Consider the following 23,375-nt stretch of genomic DNA (forward strand, 5'->3'; position numbering starts at 1 on the left):
TTAGGGTAAAGCTACCAGAGGCCATTTAGTTCATTGTAACTGATTCATTAATTGAGGGGCCTTGGCTGTCATTCTCACAACTTGCTGATTGAAAATTCGAATCCCAACATGGATACCATTTCTTCCATTCTTTATATACATCAGGAGTTTTTACCCTATACGTCCCTCAACTGGTGAACACAGATTACAGCAACTCATTCATGCAAACATAGATTGTAGCACCACAGTTCTATACATCACCATCCGACTCTTTAGATGGTAAACTGTAATATTATTCATCTTTTAGGCCAGATAGCGCAATCAAAACTACTAACTAAACCATATTACCTGATTACTACGATGCTTTTCTTAACGTTTCTCCTCACCCAACAAGACCTCAGCGCCCTCTTGCGACACTTATAAGGAAACGATTAGTTGATACTGTATATTTCAATGGCTGACACTTAATACGGTTTATAATGTTATGTTTCTGTCATATTTTTATGAACAACGGTACGATTATATCACGCATGAAAATTATATTTATAGCATGGACGAATGAATTGTTCCTCTGTATGTGATTGTGTGTGTACATAGCTTTCAAGTTCTGTTTGTTTTTCTTGCTTCATTCTAATAAAAAATATTGAATAAGGACAGGATTGCGTAAATGTATGCTAATTTTTTTCTTCTTCAAATTTTTATTTGTGTAGAATTTTCTAATAAGTTACAAATCCTACGTTTTAAAATTATACGTAAAAAATTTATCGGTCATATTTCCATTTATTCCTGTTTATTTCATTCTGCTACGTTACAAATCCTATATTTTAAAAATTATACGTAATAATATATCGGCCATATTTTCAATTATTCCTGTTTATTGCATTCTGTCATATAAGTTCGATCATAAACAAAGGGGGGAAAAATCTACACGAATAGCGCTTTTCGAAATTTATTCTTTAGTTTAAAAGGAATTATGGTGTATGTCATCCATATAAATAAGTATTTCATTCAACATTTAAATAAATATAACAATGGTGAGGAATTAAAATAAATCATAAATTACTTTACAAAGTGTGATGTTGTCTTTATTATTTATCATAAAGAATTATCATCTAGCCGTTTTATAGAACTAAAATAAAATAATCGACAAAATATTAAAAAGAACTTCATAAATTCAATTAAAAAAACGATAAACTCATCAATCTAATCAGTAATTAAATTCTTTATCGTAGTGTGGCGTTGAAACCGTTTGAGCGAGAATTTTTCCATTTTGGCATGCTTTGAATAAAAATGCATTGCCTTTTAATTTGCTCTAGAATTAGAAGGAACTCTTCATATATTTTAAAAAAAAATTAAGAATAAGTAAAAAATAAAATATTTTTTATTTAAAAATTAAAATTTTCTTTCCTTAATAAAGTTCTAAAAAAATATTCACAGCAAATTCTTTCTCTCGTTTTATTTAATTTCTTAATCCTGTTTTTAGTTTAGAATTTAAATATTTATTTATTATCTAGCTTATAAAGTTCTTAAAACTGTTCAGTTAGACATTAATAGTTTAGTAATTTTAATGACTAAAATTTTAATTTAATTTCTGTACGACTTAAAAAGATATACGTCATAATCAGCGGTCGCTTTTAAAAGAAACCAAAATAAATTATTGCCTTTCAGGAGCAACCGCAAAACAGTTTGTTTGATAATAAAAGAACCAATTTCATTCAAGTAAAAATGAATTCCTTTAATATATTTAATTAATTACGTCAGAGTAACGATATCCAAAAAAGCCGCCTTACTTTAGCCGCTCTGTTCAAAAAGTGTAAACTAAATTAATTAACAACATTATAAACGAGGCTTCGTTTTCTCAGCTGCATAATTACCCAAAATTATGCCAAGTTTCTCAAAACATTTATTTAAATTAATTTGGCGTCTTTACGTAAACAATTATTAATATCTCCCCTTGACAGGCAACACTTTATAAAATAAACAAAGATATTTTCTTATTTGCGTGCCTTAAAATATTTCTGATAGTTTAACACAAGTTATTAATTACAGTAAGCATTATTCAAAACATAAACCAACAAGAAATTGCGGTATGTTATGTTTTCATAAGGAATATGGTATAAATATTCATAAATGTAGTATGTAATATAATAGAAAAATGAAAATAAACAAAGAAAAGTCAATAACAATTCCTTAAGGGCTGATCATAGAAACGTAAAATTATATTACAATTGAAAAAGTTTTTTAAAATGCTCCAGAAATGTTTTTTCTACTCAATAAAACGAAAAGTATTTGATGTATTTTAATCACAAGTAAATTCCTATAATTTACATTATATGAATATCTATCTAGTATAAACATATATATCTAGTATATACAGTGGTGTATAATTAATTAATGAAACACTTAATTAATAAACACTGTAAAAATATTATACAGTGGTGTATTAATTAGATATCGAACCTATCTCATGAAGAGTTAAGATTAAATAAAAATAAATAAATGAATTGCAATCAATCTAATTTTTTTGATAAATATCAAAGTAGTTTTGATTTATGTTTGGAGAAGGTTTATCTCCTTCTGACATACAGTCCGAATTCTATTTAACGAACTTCCATTTTGCGATTTTTTTCGATTAACCAAGAAAATTTTGGAAATTTCTTCGTAAAATAACTTCTAAATAGTGAAGCGAATTATTTATTTAACGAAATTTTCTTAGCGATCCACTTTTCCTATTTCCCAAAATATTTCAGAACATTTAAAAATTGTTAACGCATTTTATGGGGGAAATGACCTTGAATTGATTTCCAAAGTCACTTAACTTTTAGAGAAAGCAGTAAAATCCCTTTCCCTTTTTGTTTGCATTTCAAGCGAAAAACTCGGACAAAATTAACGGGTTTTATTTGTAGCAATTAAACTTATGAACGCATTTGGTAATGTATGTTTAAAATTACTTTTATAATAAATGCATGTAACGAAATTTCCATATAACGAACTTATTATTGTGATTTAGCTACTAGTAGCTTTAGCTATTATTGTAATAGGTCCAACTCTAGATCCAATCTAGAGGTCCAACTCTAGATCTAATTTATTTTTTCTCTGCATTATTAAATTACAAAAAAACAATAATGAATCCTTTTTTAACTACATCCTATTTACCGTACAATATAATAGCTCATTAATCAAGTAATGTATAATTTCGGAGGGGGTTTTGTCCCCCGAACCATCCCCGAAACTACGCCACTATTACTGCTACATACTTTACATTTATTTCGGGATACACGAGGAAATACTCACCCGTTTTTAGGAAACAATTTTCATCAAACGAAAATTTGAAGTAATGAAAAGATTCTTTATTGTCTTAATTTGAATCCCATGATTCTGGATTCTAAGTTACCAACTTGTTTTAGAAACAATTTCTCATAACTCCTAACAGAATCAATATTAAATTGCTGTAATTCTTGCAACAGTCTGTGATGTATTTCTTACAGCACCGGTGTTGTAACGAAAAATAAAATAATTTTTTGTTGTGAAATCAGTTGTTTTTGTCACATGTGACAAACAACCAATCAAAACGATTCTTGTCGGCTGAAATCGTCTGCCGCGCTTTTCGTTTTTTTTCAAAGAGAAGTCTTAGGTCTCTGGATTTGTTTTAAAATATTCGACGTGGTTAGTTTGTGTGTGTATTTTACGTAATATTCCGTAACTTTTAGATTATGGTAGCAGTGCTGGTTGAAAATCAATTAAATTTTGGGGAAGCTGACGGAATTCCCTTGTTTTGAAGCACAAATTTAATTTATGAAGCCCGAAAACTTAAAAAAGAACGAACAACCATTAATTTAAATCGAACAATGTAACAAACAAACAAACAAACAAACAAACAACTATAACAAATAAGAAGAACGCACTAAAGACCAGGTTTATCAATTGTACAAGAAAATAGTGCTGATTGTTAAGTGAGTTTTTATCTGTTAATATTAATTGTGTGGAATAATGTGCTTGTATATATACAACAAGTAAATTAAATCTCTATGATTAAATTTCTTTGGAAAAAAAATACCAAATATGATTAAATTAAAAACTTAAGCAGTATATTTAATTACAATGTAATTTGTACGCATGTGCAATATTATTTGAAAATACTTTGTATTTCTATTATATAGGCTTTTTTTTAAAATTTTATGAAATAATCACTTGTGCTTCCATAAATATAGGTTTCGCGATATTTAGTATTTCACGATACTTTTAGTCGCTTGAACTTTTTGACACAGGTTTGTAAAAGAATTTTCACTGAGGTTGAAAAACATTTTCAAGATTCAAAAAGTGATAACTATGAGAAAATACTTACGATTAACTTTATATAAGTTTATGAAATTGAATAAAAATGACATCATTTAGATTTACTTGAACGTTTTGATCGTATAAAAATTGTTATTAATTTTACATTTAGTTTTCGTATCGCTAGTTAATATGCTGGGCTAATAAGCAATGACATTATACTAATTGTTTTTTTTTTATGGTATTATTATCAATTAAATTGAAACTCAAAAGAAGTTACCTTATATAAAAATACTTTAACTTTATATTCTTTCCTAAAGGGAAATTTTTATAATTGTAGTACATTATTGTCTATAATTGTCTATATTATAGTATATAATTGTCAAGTAGTATATTATAAACAATTTTATGAAATCAAATTTTCAGATTATAGTAATAGTATTATCGATTGTAGTTTTCAAAACAGCGAATTTGATGGTTGTCGCGGTGTCGGTAACTTTTGCTGTAAAATAAAAATGTTTTTTAAAAATGTCTTTACAGTTATTGAAAAAAATATGCATAATGACATAATTGTGTAGAATTGATTTTTTTTATGAAAATGTTTTCGCTTCCTGCAGCTTTTAATCAAATATTGCTTCTAAGAATTGTTCTTTTTTAATATTTGAAATGCATTACTCACTTAAGAAATATATTTAATCCAATTTTGTCAATTTGTGACTTTTGATTATTGGTTGCCAGTCTATGCATTGTATATAATGCAAAAGGAACTTAAGGTAAAATATCATAGAATAGTTTGGGAAAGAATTGTTTTAAATCACGGAGAATGAAATAACGCATTGGATTTTCTTCACTTTTTTTTTTCTTTTTAAAATATATTATTGTGTTGATGCTCAAATAAATATAATATTTTAATTATTCAATTAATAATTTTTTTTTTATGAAACTCTAATTTAACATGCTTATTTGGTTGCTTTCAATAATATTAATAATATCAGATTTGGAAAAAAAAACATTTGTATAAGAATGGGCAATGATGCTAAAAAAATCAGCGCTAGGGATATTGATTTATGATTATGGCCCTTAAAACTAAAAGCAGTCAGTGTAGGAAATACCGGGTAATAACCCTTTATCTGAAAAGAAACATCATCGTAAGGAATACAAGACAATCACATTCCTGTCTTATTATTAATGCATGTTGATCAGTAAAAAGTATAATTAAATCATAGTACTACTACAATAAGTACATGCAATATTATAATCAAACTAATTCAGAGTATGAAATGTTCATACTTCATAACTTGTCCGTTTGTCGTTTGGAATTGCCAACCATGTCTGGGCAACATGTGAAACGTTTAATCAATTAACATATTGTCGGTGAATTTACGGTATTGTATATATAATGCAGGGCTAGATTTTAAACTTTACAGAGAAGTGTATACAGGCAAAGTGCATAGGAATGCAAGTATATTTATAAAGTTGATATTAAATTTCTAGATGCATGAGAAACAGAAAACACAAATAATAATTGACATGCAAAATGAAACTCGTTATGCTTATTTTAACATGACGACATTTAGCGCCTGTATATTTCAAAAATGACAAAATTGCATTAAATAAAAATAAAAAATACATGCACTCGCATTTTAGTCTCAATAAAAAAAAATTGTGCATTAGGAATGAATACATATTTCATTTCAAAGATTGCAGAACATTTTTAAACAAAACGTAAAAGCAAATTAAAATGTATGCAAATGCTTAGAACAATTAACAGAAGCACGCTTACGTCATTAAACAATCCATTGCATTCAGCTGTTCTAAAGTGCTCTAGACATGACACGCTTTATAAGTCGAACAAACATTCGATTGTCAGTGTGAAGTTTTAAGTGGCAGAAACAAAAGCTCGGAGGAACGTACACAAAGTTCTCACATGCATCCACTATGCAAGTCAAACCTAGATCAATACAGCGATTTTCGGTCAAGATAGACTTTACATTTCCTCAACCGTTCAATTTTCCCTACTTCCTAAATCGAATTTTCCCCTTCAATGAGCGGTATTTCCCTAAGGAAAGGGAAAATAACTAAAGTTAAGCAAAAGTCCCTTTAAAATAGTTTATAAATTCCCTGCTAGGCATTCAGTCTTCGAGAGTATCAGTATACTTTTCAAACATTTAAAAAAAAAGAAAAAAAAGTTTAAGTTCAGTTTTAGTATTATAACTCAGAAAAAAAAATCAAGTAAAGTATTTTAGGGATAAAAATACCAAGAAACAAGTATATGTAGTTTAAGGCTTAGATTTTCTTCGTGCTCATAAAATTAAATTACTTTTCAGGGGTATAGAAGATCTTTCTTTTTTCGAATCATTTTTATTTGAAGAGTTGAATAATTTTCCACGAAAATTAAAAAAAAAGTATTAAGGAAGAAACAAAATAAAAATTAAAATGAATTTCTTAAATTTTAAAGAATATATAAATGAACATGAAATATTTTTAGATTTTACTTTTCATAAAAAAAAACTAAAACTACTTTAGTAATTTAAAAAAATTAGTTTGTAATATATTATCATTTAATTATTGAGCTTCGATGGCACTGTGGTTAAGGCATTAAACTGCGATTTGAAAGTACTGAGGCTCTATCACCGGTGATCCCCACCTATCAGATTTTCTGGGAAGTAAAGGCGGTTGGTGTGCAATGGTGACTACATTGTCACCATCATGTTGTCGGTCATGAAGTTACGGATCTTTAACATACAATAGCATCCTGAATGTTTAACTTTTTTTAAAATCTTTTTAATAAATCCATATATAAACAGTTAACTTTAAAAATTACAAGTCTAAGAAAAGAAACCGTGGTGGCTCTGGTGATAGAGTGATTACTTCTCAAAAAGGTGATCAAGATTCGAATGTCAACGATAGCTGGTCTGCTTCCAGCTCGTTCCGACCACAGTGCTGACGTAAAATATCTTCAGTAGCAGATGGATTAGGCTAGAATCCTCTCATTATTGGACTAATCGTGGGAGATTTTTGTGGGTTTTCACTCAATATAACGCAAATGCGGATTAGCTTTATCAGAAAGATCCTTAGGAAGGCTAGTTTGTCCGAATTTTTGACATTCGAGTATCCTTGTCTTCTGGGTCGGGTTTAAAATTACAAGTCTGCCGAGTTGAACATTGATAGTCGTAAACTCAAAAATGGGTTGGCTGTGCAACGCCGGTTATAAAATAAAATATAAAAAAAGCTATAAAAATGAAGGCAACTTCATTTTTTGTTTATAATTTACAAGTTTTATGATGAGTATAAAATATTTGTGAGCTAGATGTTTTGTCGATAAGTGTTTTTTTTAGTTTATAACAATCAAATTTTCTTGTGCTGTTTTTTTAATTACTAGAAAGTGCTGAAAAATTTTATGCTTTTATAATTCTGTAAGGAGTCGCGATGGATTAGGTGTTTAAGGAGTAGTCACTGTGAAGAACGGGATTCGAACCTCAATGGCGAACCCAGCTTCAGATCGATTTGCACCAGCTTGCCTGAGAAATAAAGTCGGCATGTACGCAATGCTTACCACATTGCCACACTCATGCTGTTGGTGAAGAAATTGTCGAATCCTAACCTTCATGATCCTCTGTCCCACAACGGGATTTTGCAGGAATGCTTTATTTTTATGTTGCAGTAATTACTAAAAGATATCATTCGATTTTTTTGACATGCCGTATTTTGCTATTTGTAAGATAGAATATCAGGAATATTTTGTAAGCATAAATATCACTTAAAGATAATCAAGAAATATGATATAAAACACCAATTTTAAACATCTCTTTAGAATTCTCAATATTTAGAATACTATTTATTTTTATAATAAATTGAAATACGTAACGAATAAAATTATTTTCATTGAAATTAAATCTTCATTCAATTATTTTTAATTTTTGTTTCATAACCGTCGCTGAACAGCCAATCCAATTTTGAGTTTGCGTCTTCCAATGTTCAACACCGCAGCCTTGTAATGTTGAACCCAATCCAGAAGACAAGGGAACTCCAGGATCAAGTATTGGGGAAAAAATTGCCTCTGTCGAGAACTTTTCGATGGAACAACCCGCACATTGGGAAGAAAACCACGGAAGCCTTTCACTGTTAGCCTAACGGCAAGGGGACTCCAACCCATGATCTATCACCGAGGATATTTTACATCAGCACTGTAGTCGTTGAGCACTGGCTGTGGAATTCATATCGACCGCTGGGATTCGAACACTTGCACCTGATTGGAAGGCGAACGCTCTATCCCGTGAGCTGGACTGCTCAATTACTTCTAATTGTAATAAAGCATGGTAAAACTATAGGAGTATGATGAAACATGCTTCTGAGTTTTTTGATTAATTGAATTGAATTGAAAGAAGGAAGAAATTAAGAATGGTTAATTGAAAAAGCGCATATAGCCATATTTCAGCAAGATTCAAGGTCATCTCGCCGTGACTAACGTTACCGTTACAGATTTTTTGACATATTCAGTACTAAAACGTAAATAAAGAAAATAATTTTCCTCTGTTGAGTACTTATGATACAAACCACGATTATGCATTAAATGCAAAGCTGTTATTTTTTTAACAGTTATTAATAACACATGCAACGTTTGAGTACTGAAAAATTAGTATGGCAGGCTTGTTTGTTCAGTTAAAATTATTATTGCGCTGACAAACTTCCAACTTTTTCTTTGGCATTAAAAATATTTTTTTTTTTTTTGTTTTCGTTTAACATTTTTCTTTGTTTCGCCTCATTGTTCTTTATTTTATGTGATGAAAAATATTTTTAATCGTTTTTCATATTTAACCTCCTTTGAAAATCTTTGAGACAAATAAGCCAAAACTCACCTCTGAAGAATATAGAAAAAAAGTTTAATAGACTAAAGATCTTGTAGAATCTTCGACACTGGGTTTAGGCTGAAGGGAATTTTATAGATTTTTATAACCATACGATTTCAAAGAAATCTTTAACGATCGCAAGCAAATAATTGATAAAAAAAATATTTTATTGCTTCGAGCATTCGTAAGCATAATGTTTGCGAATATAAAATAAATAAATAAAATGTATACTAAGTAAAAAATATTTCTTTTTAGTTAATCAAGTCTGATTGACACATTTTAAAAACTACATAATTTTATAGTTATACTAAATGCACTTCATCATCCTGTTTATTGTTCTTGCCCTAGTATTTATTAGAAAGCATTTTCTTTTTTAAAATATTATTGCAAAAATATTATTTTCTTTGAATTTTACTTTAAGAGAAGTAAAAAAATATATTAATAAAAATTGCATAATAATAATTCTTCTAGGAGCGAGGGGATTAACTAACATAAAAAAATTTGTGTTGGGCCCCAGGAAACTGTCAAGTTACCTTGAGTGAGACCCCGGACATATCCAGGGACGAATAACCCTAAAGAGGGGGTTATATTAGAATAGCCATTTCGATCGTCTGCTCCTTGCAGGAATCCAGGATTCCGTCCACGGTGGTAAAATCAGATTTGCAGACGGTATCGATAGCTCCAAAATCGATTTTTCTGTTTTCTTTTGCAAACGTAACTTTGATTTATATGCAAATGAATCTTTACGCTTGTATTTCGTTGCAAAAGCTTTGGTTAATTAATATTTACTCGTAATAAGATGTAGAATTTATGTCACCTGGGATACATAAATGTCCCGAATGATGAATTTATTTGTTCCAAGAATTTTTATCTTTTCTTTTAAAGAAAATAGTTGGGTTTTTGATTAATTTGTAAGAAAGAAGCAGAGTATATTAAGCAATTGGAATAAAAAAAACTTTTTCAAATTCTATTTTCGTTTAATAGAAAAAGCCAATATTAGTTCTATTGTCTCGAATTTATATTTAAATGACAAATATATAAGTGACAGCATATAAAGGAAACCATACATATTTGAATAACTTTAAAATAATAATAATTGTAATAAAGAAAAGGTCGCTATTATTAATTTTATGCACTTTTCTTCATTCACGTGCTAATTATTTTGAAAATTTATTCTATTGTTTTGTCAGCTATCAATGAAAAATGCGATTGGAAATCGGGAAATTATGCATTTACTTATATTAACATTTTTTCAATACAAATAAATTTTAATCATTTTCTACAAATCGCATTTTTAAACTTTATTTTGTCTTTAGCATTTCCACACCGAGGTCTGACTAAGAATTTATTTGGTTAATATAAAATTTTAAAAATCGAAAATTAACAAATTTGATTTTTTAGAGTTATTAAAGGATAGAAGATAGATTATGGAATCCTTTCCGATTTTTTTTCAAAAAACAACAAATTCTTACGTTAAATATTCATAAACAAAAATATACTCCAGACATCTCATTAAATAATAAACAATGTGCTCTTAAAGTCAATAAAAATTTAAAAGTTCTTTTGTGTAATGTTTACATGGATTCTTTAAGGGGCTTTCCTATACATTTATTTATATTATACATGCATGATACTGAAATATAAACCAGTTTGGATTACGTTTTTTTCTTCTTTTTTATCTATCTTAGCTTTACTCGAGAATAATACGTTTTACACATAATTTTCATACATTTATTCTCTTATGTAAAAAATGCAAAATAAATAGTTTACATCTTCCAAAAAAATCCACACTTCTCAAACAGTCACACTGTTAATGCCGTATTTCTTAAAAAAAGTTTTTTAGGTATTTTATTTGGCATTATATCTTTAAAATTAGCACTTCTTTTTCTCTTATGAATTAAAAAAAGAAGTCTAATTAGCTCTGAACAATCTACGAGAGTAATCCAAAAAGAAATTTCGCAAGTTTTATTTTTAATACTTAAATCGGTTTCTTTTTGTAATAATTTAAAAGGTAAGAATTGTTTTCATTTTTCTACATGGTATAACTGTTGTGGTTGACGCTTATTCGTAGACGCATTGTAAGTTTTTTTTTATGCCCCTGTCTCACCAACTCCCCGACATGACCAGCCAGAAAATAAAAAGTTTAACTCACCTTTCAAAAGTAATCCTAAAAGCAAGGTCTCCATCTTTTTTTGAACTTCAAAAATCCATATACTTGCTATAATAATTTAAAGAATAAGCATTTTTCTACATCATCGCCACTTTGGTCGTTAAGTGTTTGTAGAAGATTTAAGAATTTTTTAAATCTCCCTGTTATACAAACTCTCCACTATGACCCTGAGAAAGCATCAAACTTAATCTTCCATTTCATCGCCTGAGGTCGCTCTCCGGCAACATTTTTAATGGAACATCACTACACACCAACTCTATAGTGTATGTTTCGCAACCAGTAACTATAACTTATATCCTAATTTGAAATCAAGTTCTCGATTTTGTAGGAAGATGCTTCAGCTCCAACGTCGAGTTGAAAGATGAGGCTTAAGGAAAGGACACGGCGGGGAGCTGGCATGACTTGAGAGTACGAAAGTTGTCAGAGTTTATAAAAATGCATCAGTTCAGGTGAAATTCATGTATGAAAATAGATAAATATTAATATTTTAATTTGATAGAATATAATAACAAATAAACGAATTCTTTTATTTCGAAAAAATAGGAGTTTGGGCTTGCTCTTGTTCTAAACTGTCTCCCAGACCACTTGTGTTATATACTATTTAATATAGAAGACACTGTCTCTTAGATCACTTATATTATTTAACATAAAAGACACTTGTGACGAACAAAGTAGAGATAGCAACATGAAGAAAAATATGTAATATATCAAAAAACAGAAATTTATTAATTTGAAAAGCTTACTAAAAAACTTAAAACTTAAATAAATAAATGTTTCAATTTTCAAACTATTAATTTTTCATGACTATTAAATTCAAAAGTTTATATTAAGCATTTATCACTTCTTATAAACAATACATGGCTTAGTTAGTCAACCTATTTAAATCAAAAGGAAGATTAATGTTTTATAATCATGAACGACATTTAAACCTCAATCATTTTAAAAATATGATTTGCAAGGTTGAGAGATAATATTTAAATTCAACCTAATTTAAGTCATTACACAAAATTTTCTATAAATAAATTACAACAATCTTTATTACATTTAATATAGGTTAATCTATTATTTAAATTGCTGAAGTGTTATTCTTCGCGATTAAAATATCCATTGATTTTGCAATATGAATAAATTAGTGGAGTTTAATTTTATTTTAAATTCAATATTACCGAAAAGAAATCTATTAAATTAAAAGAATGCATAGCGATGTTTGAGTCTTAGTTATTTTTACAGTTCAGATTCGTAATTATGTATGTTCGTAATAAAAATGAAAAAATCTACTTTTCATTGTTTATTTAAGAATTTACTACGCAGTTATAATTCGGAGAGTTGAATAATTAGTTATTTCTGCTACTTATTCAATGAATATCAGCGAAATAAATTGAAAGATAACTGTACATTGTTAAATTAAAATTATTAAGTTTCATTCCCTTCAAAGACCTAAAAATCAAATTTTAGTTTGAATTTAATTTATATTTAAAGTTATGGATTTTGATGCATAAATTTAGAAGTATATAATTGAATTTTTTAATTTCTTAGATTATCAATTATGTATTAAAATAGTGGATATTTTGACTTCTGTATACGTAGGTTAATAAATAATGTTTAACTTAATCATGCATTTTGTCTATTTCCAATTACGTAAAGATAACTGAACGTCCATAGAAAAAAAAGAGTATAATTAATTATTAATGCCAATCTTCAATTAGAATTTTATTGAAATTTTTTTTGTGTATGTAGTATTCTGGTTTCTTCTGATAAAAAGTAATTGTAAATTATATTTTATAAATATAATTTACAATAATTAATTATAGAGTATAATTAATTATTAAATTATATTTTATAAATATAATTTACAATAATTTTATTTTGTAATTTAAATTTAGTAAGTATTTAAAGTTATTCATGTAGCATCAAGCAGTCAAATGTTTACTTTTCTTTTAATACAATTATATAAAAGTAATGACTATTTATGAGTTTAGTTAAAACGATGTTTTATGAATTTTACCACTAAGGAAAGTACTTTCAAAATAAATGATCTTTTGTAGTTAACATTTCAGTATCATTAAAGAGACCCATAAATAATTTTTTTGTAAAAATTGTAAGATTATCTTGAATAAGCGAATATGGTTTTTATAAAAATATAGCTACAAACTAAACGTGAATAATTTGTCTCAAATTATTTCTGCAAATTAAGAAATTAAAATCTCCAAATCGAACATCAAACATATAAAAATAATAACTATTTCAAACCATGAGTAACTGTAGCTTGGTTTGTCTAAAACGAATAAAACCGTTTTGTTTTTCTGAGAGAAATAAAACTGATTTGTTTTACTTAGGAGTAACAAAACGAATAAAAATAATTTAGCACAAAATAAATTTTGAATTTTTTACATTATATTTTCTCTATATTGCTTGCATTGTTTTCAGTCCTTTTCAATGAAAACAATTATCTCAACTTTCTTTAATGAAAAAAATATGAAGCGCATTTGAAAACTAATTCTTTTTTGCTAAATTAATGAAAAGCACACCAAAGTATTTTAAAATAATATTCTTTATAATTAGGGTGGAAGAAAACTGCAGTTTTAAGCGAAATTATATTTAATTTTACACCATCAAAAAAAGTTTTTTAAAACCTTACCTTTCATCATTTTTTTCCATTTGTCCAATTTATTTACAGTTATTTATCGAAAAGAACTTATTTTTACCATCAAATGCAAACCATCGAAAGAAAAGAATTTAAAATTAAGTAAAAGGCTTTTTTCAAACAATCGTTAAAGAGAGAAAAGCTGTTAAGAAATATTAACTTACACAATTCAGTCAGCTCTTTTAATTGAAGATGACTATATTTCCGGAAAGATGCCAGATTTGCGGAAAAAAAGCTTCCAAATCGTTTGCACCGGAAGAAAAAGAAGAGCATATTTTTCGCTGATTCATCCATCAATTGTTGTATTGAGAGTCAGAAGACGCAATCATCGATTCCATTAGCAAAGAAATAGCTATAACCGTCACCGATAAAGTTGAGGCGATTCCTTTTAGAGTGAACGTATGATGTCATTGTTATGAATGACCAATTATGAGGTCTTTGTGTTCAGAGCAAATTGAATTTTTTTTAAAAAGCAATTTTAGTCACCAACACCCACGTCCTATGTTTATTGAACTAAATTAGTTAGAAGTAAATAACTGAATTTGCGAACAATTCTTTTTTTTTTCTGAATGAAACGTTCGTTTTTATATATATTTAGTTTTATCTTAATAAATATGAAAAGTAAACATGAAGTCATGCGATTATTTTTATTGAATGCACTATTTTTGAATTTGTAAAAAAGATTTTTTTACCTTCAGTTAATTGAGTATTTTTTTCTTTTTAAATTTTTAAAGACATCAACTTATTTTAGAAGATTATATATTCATTATTTAATGATTTTATATGGAACAAATATAATTTTTTTTCTTACTAACTCTGTAAACATGATTTAAATTATTATTTTTATTAAATGAACAATGGTTGTGATATTAAAATTTTTTTCATAATTCTAAAATAGCAATTTTATCATGTTATTTCAGTTAATAAATTTTCAAAGAAATCACCGTATTTTAGAAAATTACGATCATCATATTGTGATTTTTTTACAAATAAAAAGCTTTATCTTCGTAAATATGAATTGCAAGCGTGAATTATACTATTAATTTTAACAAATGAACAATAATTGAACTTGTTAGTAAGTTTTTATTTTGAGTAAAAGGAGTATTTTTTCGGTTGTTTCTAATCAAACTATAATATAATCAACATATTTTATAAAACTACAGATTCATTATTTAATTTTTTACATAACAGATATTTACTTTTCTAACATAATACTAAGCAGAAGTATTTTCGTAGTATTTATTAAATTAGTAATCAATTATTATATGAGCTGATGAAAGCTATGAAAACGATAACCTTTATGATATAGACTTAGAAACATAAAAACAGGAATGTAATATGATACGGGTAATTATATAATAATGAATTAATATCATACGATAAAAATATTATAACATTACTTTTATAAATTTAAGAATATAATATGAAGTTTGTCTTACACAATTAACTAAAAAATTTTACGATATAAAATTTTTGAACACAGTAATCTTACTATAAGAATTTATTAATTTTATGATATAAACCAAATAAAATCATATTACATGAACTTGATAATATGAACTCAAATATTTTATTACATGACCCTTACAATCTTTTGAAAGCAACTTAAGTAATCTCAGTAATATTATAAAATTCGAACTTCTTAAACTTATGATATGAACTTAATAATCTTAGGATAATAATAATTATCTTATGATATACATTTGATAATGTTATGATAATCTTATATTATAATACCTTTTAACATGAAGTGATTAATCTTATGATATGAATTTAATAGTTTTGCAGTCTTACTAAATGTACTAAAAATTCTTACAGTATGAATTTTGTTTTAATATAAGAAATTACAAATTTTGTTACGTTGAAAACTTAGTTGGTATTTTATTATGATATTTTTAGAAACAAATAACCTCGATTAATCTTATGACATGAATTTAATAGTTTTGCAGTCTTGTATGTACTAAAAATCCTTACAATATGAATTTTGTTTTATTATAAGAAATAACGGATTTTGTTACGTTAAATTCTTAGTTTGTATTTTTATATGATATTTTTAGAAACAAATAACCTGTTTCTAAAATATTTAAAGTAGGGTTAAGAAATTTAAAGCCTAAGTGAAAAATCCAGCAATCCTGTACATTCCTCATTAAATATCAAGCTTTCCGTGATAAAAATCATTCTGTACTGGAAGGGGTCTCTCACGCAATCCTGACATTACAAACATATTCTACTCAGATTCAAATTAAGTGCTGTTTTTCAAATAGAAATATCGTAAAAGAGACACCTTTGTATTTACAGCATTCACGCTTTAGTAGGTATTTGTATTGGACGATATGATGCTTTCATTATAAACCAAAGTTAAAAAAAAAAGAAGAAAAAAACATTTAAGATAGTTAAAAAATTGACTTATTTTAAGTACATGGATAAGCAAATAATGAGCAAAAGAAAAGAAAGAAAAATGAAATAAATATGTAAAAAAAGTATTAAATATAAATATTAATTTTATGCTACAAAAATTTATTTTAAAAATAATACTAAATTCTATACGGTGTTTCTGAATTTATTTACTAAATTAAATTAAATTATTTACTATTTAAAGGGGAGGTAGGGGATATCATAAGGATTGAAAAGGGTATAACAATCCATGACCGGAAATCTTATCATACGCCGCTACGGATGTTATTCCTCGTGGACTGGCTGGTCATGCGCATTTGAAAAGATACTTTTATTTATCGAACCTATTTTCTTTGTTAATTTTATGTCTTCTAGTAATTTTTTTAATCGGCGGCTAACTTGATTTGGCATGTCATGGTAACCACCTAATTATGTAATTACGATAAAACAGCTACTTCTGGGTCTATTTGAATACGATGTTTTGTAATATTTGAAACTAATGCAATATTTATAATTTATTAAATTTAATTAATAAATGTTTGTTCAGTAAATGAATTTGCATAAATGTTTCGACAAATTCTAGAGGAGTTAGGGCACCTCCTTCATCAGGACTAAAGTTGCATAGAAATCAATGCCCGGAAATGTCGCCATATGTCGCTAGAGGCGCTTCCCTATTATGAATTTTTTCTTCGTGCGCTTCTGAACAGGTGATAATAGGGAAGAACTACCATTCTAGTTTTGATAAACAATTAATACTCATTTTACTAAGACTCCAATACAAAGCTTTGATTGTTAATTTTTTTATTTATGTAAGAAATAACATGCAATCAATATTTCATAGAGTCTATACTGTGATGGTATAAAATTTGAATCGAAATAGTTTTGCAGATAATTTAACAGTATGATATGGCGTAAGAAAATAAGAGTTCCTTAAAATAACGTTAAAAAATTTAATATTGGTTGGCATAGACATAGACGAAACTAAATATTAATCAGGGCATGGAATTTAAATTTTAAAGTAGTACTAGCTTGGCGAAAATGGCTTGGCTTTTGCTCGATGCTATTTTCACGAAAGTATAAATAATTTCAAAATGTTACAGATTTGGAATAGAAAGTGTTTTGGTAACCAAAGCCATAAAATAATGTAGAAAAGGTAAATTTGAAACACGTTTGCTGGATTCTAAAAAACACTGATATTAGTTTCAAAAAAAGTTTTCAATGATTCCAATATTATCCACATATCATTAATAGTCATTACAAAAAAAAGAGAGAAAAAAATCAGAAAATTTAGACATTAGAAATAGTTCCATAATTTCAATTGGGTATAATATAAAAAAAACACAACTACTTCCACTTAGTAGGAATAACATTTACCATGACGCAATGCTAAATTCTATGCCACTATGCACATAAATGCCACTATCCACATAAATCAATTATTAATCAAAAATCGAATATCAATTACTTTTCTTTATAATGCAATAAAATCTGGCGAGCAGCTATTTAAACGATCAAACACTTCGTTTGTTTATTTGTGGCTTGAAGTTAGGCTCGCAGAAAATGCCGTTCATGGGTTAAATTTAGTAGGAATAACACAACCTGTGACGTAGGCTATAGTATACCCAATTCTTTATATTTCTCTACCGCTACCTTTCGGCACTAAAATACCATATGTTAAATTCAGGCCTAGCTTCTAACTCTATTGGATCGATTTATATAAATTTGAAGTAATCTCAATCTACAGAGTTTCTATAAGCTGTCTTCGCAACAGCTGAAGCATCTCCCACAGGAGGTTATGATTACTCTAGCAGAATAAAACAATAATGTTATAATCTGAAGCATATTCGGGAATTTCTGCAACATTCACTGTTGAACTCATTTAGCATCTGATGCAATGTTAATGAAGTAATCCACTTATTTCATTAAAGAGAGTGGGATTTAAATACAAGAGTTTTTTTATGTTCTTAATAACAAATTCAAGAATTATTTCTTTGGATAGTCAACTGAACACAAGGTGACAAAAACATGCAGCGATTTTAACACACCTGTTGACATAGATTGCAGCATTTCTGTGATGCACATCTTTGCATATTTAGTTAATCTCCCTCTTAAAGTCTGAAAATATTGCTTATCACTTTTAATATTTGTCAATGGAAAGTTCACAGCTCTAGGAAAGGTTTGTTGAATTATAGGAAACACAACATTTTTAAAGACAAACCTACTTGCTAGTCTGAAGATTCAGTGACCAATGGCGAGTTGGTGAGTGAAAATTTCGCCGCCTGTAATAATTGATAAGTGCAAGAACTACCATTTTGCAACAATACACTTTTAATTTTAAATACTATTTAAAAAAAATGTATTACTTTGAAGAGTTACTGATGTTCACTGCTAAATCTTAATCGAATCATGAAATAAATATTTGGACGTAAGAAGTTAGGGTACAAGCGTAATTAAACAGAATTATTTTTAGTAAACATATTTTAAGTGAATAATTTCAACTTTCGCAAAAAAAAACTGCTTTATGCCAAAAAGCAACACATATTGCAAATTAATCATCGGGGTTTGTGAGCGTAAGTGGACAGGGGACTTTGCCTCCTAATACATCAATAAAAAAAAGAATCAATGTTTTAGAGTCTACTATTAGAATCAAAAAGTTTTGCGAATAATTTAACATGAAATAGAAAGAAAGTTCTCACAGAAGTAAACAGAAAATGCACTTATTTTGAAAAGAATGTCGAAAAGCTTTAGGATAAAAGAGATTAATGACTTTTATCTTCGCATCTGATGAAAGAAAGTGACATTCTTTATTTCTATACTCTCTAAAGAGAGAAATAATTTTAATCACAAGAGCATGTATTGGTGAATATTCAAAAGGAAAAAATTACTTTCAAAATGTATCCCAGTGAAGTAATTTATTTCCAAAAGTAAAAAATGTGTGAATCAAGCATGTACAGACTTTTATAAATTTTAGAAATATTCCTTTATTGAAAAAAGTATTAGGTCGTAACTAAAAAAAATAAAAATATTCTTAATAATAAAGATAACATAATAATTTAAATTGTGGTAATTTGTTTAAAAATATTTTGGTATCATGGGTTTATTAATTTGATAATTAAATCAATTTATTAGACATCTTTTAAGAGCAACGCCCTTTAACTTATCTTTCAAAAGAAATAAAAATTGATTACCAAGACTAAATTTTTAAATTCCTTTTTAGAAAATTAATTTCAAACCAACTTTATGCGTACTTAATTATATTTCTGTCTTTAAAAGTAGTTACATCAAAATGTCGACTGCTCATATAACTAACGCTTCATACAGCATGCATTTATCGAAAAGCATTTCCAAACGAATTAAAAAGAAGTAAGTCATTAGAAGTAAATATGACGGCAATTTTCCTTCTTTAAATTATTTCTAATTTCTGAAAATTACATTTAGTCTCTTTCAAATTCTTAGACGTAACTTTAACTAAACCTGCTGCCGCTACAATCAGTACTGTACGTAAAATAAAAATAAAAGATATCACTCTGAATAACTTTTTTTTTATCATCTGATTTTCACAAAGTAAGGGATCATAATGGTTTAGAAGTACCATCTAATTATGCTAATTAATTAGAGCTTACTAATAATCCAGTTACTGAATCAGGCACAAAATTGTACTTTCTTTGAATAAGCATTTGTTTTCTGGTAGATTTAGGTTGTTGACTATAAAAATGTGGGAGGAAGGGTTAGCTGAAATCAGTAAAATATCTGTTGGACTCTCAATGTTGATTTCACTTTTTGTGTCCTTCGCCATATCTCGGAAAATTTTTTTAACGAATTAAAAACTTTTGCACACAAATGTAAAATTAATTTATCCAAATATATTTTCATGTGAAAATATATTTTAACAATTATTTAATAATTTTAGTTATTTTATTTAATAAGGATTGAAAAAATTTTAAACCTTGAGGTATAAAATTTTTTGATTTTAATTGAAAAAATACAAAATTTTTACAAAATTAGACCAACAGTTTTTTAAAAGTAAAATTTTAAAATATGGATTTTTTGAAATTGTGTCTCAGAAGCTATTTAATCGATTTCGCTCAAATTTTGTTTTTTTGTCATTTAAAATTAAATAATTTAAAATAGTGAGAAAATCTGTGTACCTTACTATTTAATATTTTTCGATCCTTAATTAAAACAATGAAAAAGAATTAAAAAAATATTAAAAATTATTTTTTACATGGTATTATTTTCGGGTAAAAGAATTTTATAACCGTGCACCAAAATTTTTCAATTCGCTTTAAAATTTTCCGAGATGGGGCTATAGATGCAGAAAGTGAGATTAACGTACGTTAAGGGCTAAACTTTTTTGCAGCTCTTTTCTTTTTCTTGTGCTATGTATTCAGCTTAAGTGTGTACAGTACTCGATTTATATGCAGCATCTGCACCCGTCCTTTAAGATACTGCCGGATAGTCTCACAAAGTTGGCCACCCTGATAAAAAATGCAGCTCTCTAAGATATTTTCAATTGGATAGAACAAGAAATTAATAATTTTTTTGAAGTGATTAATTTTATCTTCATAGGCACTGAATTAATATTTCTTTCACAATCATTTTAAATATGTTGAGTAAATGTTGCGTTTTCCTAATTATGCTTTAAAGTTAGTTACATGAGAACATTGAATTCTTCATACCAGACAAAATGATATACGATATTTTTCTTGAAAAATGTGTGGCAAGGTCAAAATAATTACAAGCTTTTTATTATGCCCGCAAAATACATTTTTATGACATTAATTACTATGCATGACTCATTAATGCTTAAACTTTCAAGATAATTGCGCTCGATAAATTTTTCTTTAAACGTTTCAAGATTAAAGAAAGATAAGGTCATGAAACATATAGAGTATTTTCTTTAGAATTCATGCGATAAAAGGTTCTTTGTTCTAACACCCTTTTATTCCTCGAAGTATGTATGTTGTCGAAGGTTGCTCTTTATTTATTTCCGCATTTAAATAAAAATTATTCTTTTTTTTAGCATTTAAACAATTTAAGTTTTTTAGATAAGTATTCATTACATTCTTGAAGAATACTAAAAGCAAAATTCAACGATGGAGAATATTTCAAAAATTTAATCCGATTGGCAAAGATCTGGCGTTCCTAATATTTTTGGCTTTGGATCATCCTTAGCGATACTTTCCAGACCGTCGCCAATAGCTCAATGTGTAGCTCTAGTGCGACGTAAATAAAGTTCCTACTTACCTAATAATTTTGATCTCATATGGCTTCCTTCTATCCCTGCTATGATATTATTTAGTCAGAAAATACTATTTTGATCTCATATGGCTTCCTTCTATCCCTGCTATGATATTATTTAGTCAGAAAATACTTTAAATTTACTATTTTCTTATTTAATTAGTTCTTTTCATCTATATTTATTTATCTACAATAATGAAATGAAGAGTTTGGGTGTGTCTTGTAACTTCAGAATCGTTTATGCTAACTTCCTGAAATTCAAACAATGGGTAAAAGGGACGATTCTAGCCCCCGATCATAAAAATAGCTTGGGAAAGATGTTAGAATAGAATTTTCTCATAAGTTTAGAATTAGTCATTGATAAAAATAAACTGTAGGTGATTCTGTTTTTTTTCTTCTTTCCTCCTAAGATTTTAATGATAACATCTATGATGTTTGCTGGCTTACAGCTCACATTATTATAAAAAGGAGTTTATTTAACGTTCTTTAATAGTTAATTATTTTCTATTCGTTATTTCAGAAAAACAATAATTTACGTGAACAGATTCACCCACGACAAACATAAAAAACGGGATAGGAGGTCACGGGAGGTCGCTTGGACCTCCCAAAGATTTTCATTACTCGGCAAATTTGCTTGGTCATTCGACCTGTTTACAAAAATGAATTTTTTCTTATCTTATTTAAAAAACACAAATGAAATTATGAGCAACGAGTCTTACTTCGTTTAAATTTCTAATTTATTTGGAGAAATAAAATTGCAAAGCTCCGAGAATTAGTGAGGATTGATTAGCAGAGGGCGTAGCCCTTAATGTAATTAAAATACAATTTAAAAAACATCAAGGCATAAAAATTGGGGTATTAAATAAAAGTTTGGAGAAAGGAAACTTACTCGAAAGGAGCAGGGTTAGAATTTTCGGGAGTTAGCGAGCAAAATCGGAGTTCTCTTACGATTATAAAAGAAAGACTTTTGCGCCGATAGAAATTGCGTGTTCATGAAATTGGAGACTCTGACAAAATCTCTTCGATTTTAGGAGAAAAAAAGGTAAAGATTAATTCAAACTAGGAATTATTAATAGTAATTTTATAATAATAATTTTTTTCCATCTGTTTATATGCTGGATTTGTCTTTATTTATTGACTGGAAAACTAGGCATAAAGTACAGAGAAGTGAATTATGCTAAAATTACCGTACTGTAAGGTAATAGAATTTCTGGCAAAAAAGAAAAAAAAATTTGGTTCATAAAACTGTAATATGTGGTATTTAAACCATTCATTTGGTAATTTCTTTCGTTGATATGGCAACGGTTTACCGAAAATACAGATTTTTAAAATCATAGTTCTATTATCATACATCTATTAAAAAATACAAAACTGAAAAGCACATTTAACCAAATACGTGGTTTTATGCCATGCTCTAAAGTATCATGACTTTTGCCACTTTTTCCAAATTTTATCACATATTATTAAATCAAATTTTACTGGCATAATATTTAAATTCTTCTGTTAACTAAGATAGAAAGCTCTTAAAATAAGATATATTGTTATGCATTTAGACTTAGAATTCATTTTAAATGTTCCATAGAGAATTGAAAGAATTTAAAAGTCGAATAAAAGTAGCCTTATAGATTTATAATCGATATAATTAAAAATATGGGATTCCAAACGAAAAACTCTTTTACCTTACAAGTACTTTACTTCCACTTCATTGTTCTTCGAGTATTTGTGTTCTGAACCATTATTTTCTAGTGACTTATTTTTTGTCTTAACGTTGATGAGAGGACACCAAATTCTAAAAATAGATATGATTTCTCTAATTGTCAAT

The 23,375-nt window shown here is 27.7% G+C and overlaps 1 protein-coding gene across 4 annotated transcripts in view; it reads right to left on the reverse strand.

Annotated features, from left to right (window-relative positions):
• LOC107438770 (dystroglycan 1) overlaps window positions 1-23,375 on the reverse strand; it is a 54,955-nt gene that overhangs the window by 16,100 nt on the left and 15,480 nt on the right. Inside the window, exon 1 of one of the 4 annotated variants that reach the window (XM_043044769.2) lies at window positions 14,083-14,308. The exons of 1 other annotated variant lie outside the window; for it this stretch is intronic. The gene's annotated coding sequence lies outside the window, so the exon portion shown is untranslated. Of the gene's footprint in view, window positions 1-6,037; window positions 6,232-13,912; window positions 14,309-23,375 lie in introns of those variants that run through there. 2 more of the 4 variants (XM_071177831.1, XM_043044767.2) reach the window with 2 other exon arrangements.

The sequence above is a fragment of the Parasteatoda tepidariorum genome, chromosome 2, assembly GCF_043381705.1.
Source record: "Parasteatoda tepidariorum isolate YZ-2023 chromosome 2, CAS_Ptep_4.0, whole genome shotgun sequence".
Classification (NCBI taxonomy): domain Eukaryota; kingdom Metazoa; phylum Arthropoda; class Arachnida; order Araneae; family Theridiidae; genus Parasteatoda; species Parasteatoda tepidariorum.